Source organism: Musca vetustissima, unplaced genomic scaffold (assembly GCF_032173495.1).
Source record: "Musca vetustissima isolate MV318-11 ecotype Yass unplaced genomic scaffold, APGP_CSIRO_Mvet_v1 utg275933, whole genome shotgun sequence".
Lineage (NCBI taxonomy): Eukaryota > Metazoa > Arthropoda > Insecta > Diptera > Muscidae > Musca > Musca vetustissima.
This window is the reverse complement of record NW_026883353.1, coordinates 18924-23612: the sequence shown is the minus strand read 5'-3', so window position 1 is coordinate 23612 and position 4689 is coordinate 18924. Positions and strand designations below refer to the sequence as shown.

The 4689-nt window shown below is 34.7% G+C and overlaps 1 non-coding gene across 1 annotated transcript; it reads left to right on the top strand.

The window, feature by feature from the left end:
* Positions 1 to 473: 473 nt before the first annotated feature.
* Trnap-agg (transfer RNA proline (anticodon AGG)) lies at positions 474 to 545 on the top strand. The gene has a single exon. It is a non-coding gene; the product is annotated as a tRNA-Pro (tRNA).
* The last annotated feature ends 4144 nt before the right edge of the window (positions 546 to 4689 follow it).

Here is a 4689-nt window from a genome sequence, read left to right as displayed (position 1 = left end):
TTTCTAGAAGTACAGACATAGCCCAACGGATGACCTATTTATATTTGTTTGAAGTCGATTTACATACTTTATGGATAGATCTACGTAGATTCACATTTAGATAAATATCACATATTTTATTTCATTCAAGTTCATGCTAATAGTCCTGTTTAATATACCCATAGTGGTGAAGGGTATCATATAGTCGGCCCCGTCCGACTTTACTACTTTCCTTACTGGTTTTTCAGTGGAAAATACAAATTTTATTTTCACTCAATACTGAACTAAAAATAAACATTTCCATAAATAGTCATCAAAGACATGACCCAATACCCTCTCTTTTTCTAAAAATATTTAAAAGGCACCATCAAGAGCTGGAACTTGTTTCCCGCACAAACAATTTTCTTTTGTCTTATCTATGTTAAGATCGAAATGAAACACACGATGTTTGTGTGTGTGCGTGAGCTACATTTCGAAAATCGAATTAAACAACTGGCTCGTTGGTCTAGGGGTATGATTTCCGCTTAGGGTGCGGGAGGTCCCGGGTTCAAATCCCGGACGAGCCCAAGCTGCAATATTTTTTTTATAATTTTTATATTTTATTTATTTTATAAATACAAATTTCTCCGCACATTTAACCACTGTTTACCATTGTTGTTATTATTGTTTTGCCCAAAACATTTTATGGTGAGCTGTCAGCAAACATTTGTGCGCTAAATAAGCGCAATGATAAATTAATAAATTATTTTCCATACTCTTCTGGCATTTGCTGTGTTTTTCTACTCATGGCTTGGCGTTTCCTTCTGGCATTTTCATGCAATTTTCACTGTTTGTTGATTATGATTTTTCATTTTTTTCTTTTCACTTTGACAAGACAGACGGACGGATGGACGGATAGACAGTCAAACAAGTCAGTCAGTCAGCCAGCCATTGAGCTAGCATACCAACCAACCAACCAACTCAGAACCAGCATGCCAGCTAGCAATCAGTTATTGTTTGTATTTATTATTTATTTTCAAGTTATTTTTCATAAGTCATTAAGTTTTGCCGCCATCTTTTGCTTGTCTTGCCTGCCTGCTGACTTGTCAGTTTTTTGAGCGATTTTTTAGCCGACGCCTGTTTTTATTTTCCTTAGGTCCATCATCATTATTGAACGTTTTTTTTTTGTGTTGGCAAAAAAATCATCACAATTTTTCTCTACAATTTTCGTTCATATATCATATTTTGACAGGCAAAATGTCATTTTTAATCAATATTAATAAATAATTTTTTTCGTCTCGGGGAGAGGGATGAGGAAGTAAATGGTGAGAGGTGATGGAAATAACAGAAAGGGATTCAATTGCAAGAAATAAGTAACTCACAGGAGGGTTATTTATTTCTATAGAAAATATAATCATCAGTGATCTGAGGAGTTTTTTTCTAAAAGAAAAAAATAATCCTCCGTGATCTGAGGTGTTTTTTTCAATAGAAAAAATAATCCTCAGTGGTCTGAGGAATTTTTTTTTCTATAGAAAAAACAACTCTCAGTGGCGTGAGGAACCTAACAAATCCTCACACCACAGAGGATTATTTCTTCTATAGAAGAAACTTCCCCAAACCCCAGATGATAATGTTTTCTATAGAAAAAAATAGCCTGAATGGTGTGAGGAATTTTTCCTAAAGAAAAAAATAGTCCTCAGTGGTCTGAGGAATTTTTTCCTATAGAAAAACAGTCGACAGAGATCTGAGAAATTTTGTCCTAAAGAATTTTTTTCTATATAAAAAGAATCCTGAGTGATCTGAGTATTTTTTTTTCTATAGAAAAAAGAATCATCAGTGGTCTGAGGAATTTTTTTCTATAGAAAGAAGAATTCTCAGTGGTCTGAGGATTTTTTTCTATAAAAAAACAATCCTCAGTTGTTTGAGGAAATTTTTCTATAGAAAAAATAATCCTCTGTTTTCTGACGAATTTTTTTCTCAGTGGTGTGACAATTTTTTCTATAGAAAAAAATCCCCCGGACTTCTGATGATTGTAGATTATAGAAAAAAAACTCAGATAACCGAGAAAAAAGTTCCCCAGACCTCTGGAGATTGGTTTTTCTATAGAAAAAAATCCTCACCGAGACCACCGAGAAAAAAGTTCCCCAGACCTCTGGAGATTGGTTTTTCTATAGAAAAAAATCCTCAGACCTCTGAGGACTATTTTTTCCATAGAAAAAAATTCCTCTGATCTCTGAGGATTATTTTTGCTACAGAAAGAAAATTCCTCAGATCTCTGAGGGTTATTTTTTATACCCTTCACCACTTTGTTGCACAGGGTATTATGTCTTTGTGCATATGTTTGTAACAGGCAAAAGGAAGCGAGATAGGCACATGGTTCCTTTTGAGAATATGCATAGAATCACTTTCTGAGTCGATTTATGCATGTCCGTCCGTCCGTCTGTCTGTCGATATTAAATTGTAAACAAAGTACAGGTCGCATTTATAATCCGAATTGGATGAAATTTGGCATAGGTCACTTATTTAGACGAATCCTGTTGAAATTGGGAAAAATCGGTTCCGATTTAGATATAGCTCCCATATATATTTTCGTCCGATTTCATGCAAACGGTCCCTATATATCTTTCGATTTGCACGAAATTTGGTACAGCGTAATGAATTAGGTCTAGAATGATGTGTGCAAAGTTTCGTGAAAATCGGTTCAGATTTGAATATAGCTCCCATATATATTTTCGTCCGATTTAAGGTAAATGGTGTACCAAAGTCCCTATATATATTCCGATTTGCACACAATTTGGCGCAACGTAATGAAATAGGTCTAGAATGATGTGTGCAAAATTTTGTGAAAATCGGTTCAGATTTGGATATAGCTCCCATATATATTTTCGTCCGATTTAAGGTAAATGTTCTACCAAAGTCCCTATATATCTTTCGATTTGTTTGAAATTTGGCACAGCGTACTGAATTAGGTCTAGAATGATGTTTGTCAAGTTTTCTGAAAATCGGTTCAGATTTGGATATAGCTCCCATATATATTTTCGTCCTATTTAAGGTAAATGGTGTATCAAAGTCCCTATATATCTTTCGATTTGCACGAAATTTGGCACAGCGTACTGAACTAAGTCTAAAATGATGTGTGCTAAGTTTCGTGAAAATCGGTTTAGATTTAGATATAGCTCCCATATATTTTCGCCAGATTTTTGTAAATGGAGCACCAAAGTCCCTGAAAATCTTTCGATTTGCACGAATTTTGGCATAGCGTACTGAATTAAGTCTAGAAAGACGTATGCAAAGACGTATGTTAGTGGAAATCGGTTCCGATTTAGATATAGCTGCATATATAGTTTCGACCGATTTGAGGTAAATGGTACACCAAAGTGCCTCAAAATCTTTCGATTTGCACGAATTTTGGCATAGCGTAATGAATTAAGTCTAGAAAGACGTGTGAAAAGTTTCGTGGAAATCGGTTCAGATTAAGATATAGCTCCCATATATACTTTCGTCCGATAGTGCACCAAAGTCCCCATATATCTTTCGATTTTGGGATAGCGTACTGATTTAAATCTAGAATGATGTGTGCAAAGTTTCATGAAAATCGGTTCAGATTTACATTCACCTCTATATATATTTCCGTCCGATTTTAAGTAAATGGTGCACTAACGATCCATGGCTAGGCCGATTGACACAACGTACTGAAGTTAATATAAATTAACCTCTGATAAGTTTCCTCGAAATCGGTTCAGATATAGATATAGCAGGATACACATGCTAAATATACCCAAAGTTGTGAAGGGTATCATATAGTCGGCCCAGTCCGACTTTACTACTTTCCTTACTGGTTTCTATAGAAAAAAGAATCCTCAGTTGTTTGAAGAATCCTCAGACCACTGAGGATTGTTTTTTCTATAGAGGTCTTTTGTATAAAAAATAATAAGACACCTGAGGATTGTTTTTTTCTATAGAGGTTTTTTTCTATAGAAAAAAATTAATCAGACCTCTGAGGATTGTTTTTTTTTATAGAAAATATTCCTCAGGCCTCTGGGGATTATTTTTTCTATAAAAAAAATCCTCATACCTCTGAGAATTAATTTTTCTTTAGAAAAAAATGCAGATTTTTTCATTGTTCCTACTGATCTATCCCATTGATTTAATCTACTTATTACACAAAAATCACCACAATGTCAAATTCGAACAATTACAAAAATTACTGTAAAATTATCACAATGATAACACAAATAATCGGTTGTCATAATGAAATGAAACTGTGTTATTATAGTCGTCCGCCATAATGCCTCAACGACCAGACACAAAGCCCTCTCTTTATGATGTCGGCATTCATTGTTTGATGGCAACAAAATGGCTTAAAATGTTTTTGAGACGTCACTCGTCGTTTTCGTATTTAATTCCTTTATAAACGCTCTAAATTTTCTCTTGTCTTCAATAATGTCGAAGTGTGTAAAGTGCGTCCATCCATCGCCAAACCGTTTTGGAGAACTTTAAGTCCCTTGCTGTCAGGTTTGGTCTTTGTTATTCCGTACAAAGTTCAGCGTAAAAAACAGCGTCACATTTTTGCGCTGCCTTTGATTTTGAGTTGAATATTGTGAACCAAAAGCGAAGAAAAAAAAACTGGGAATTGATGCCAAGATTTATGGAAGTTAAATGGCATGACAATAAATACACATTGAGGCACACACACTTTCTGCCTTTGGGGTCTGTTATTTTCATTTCAAT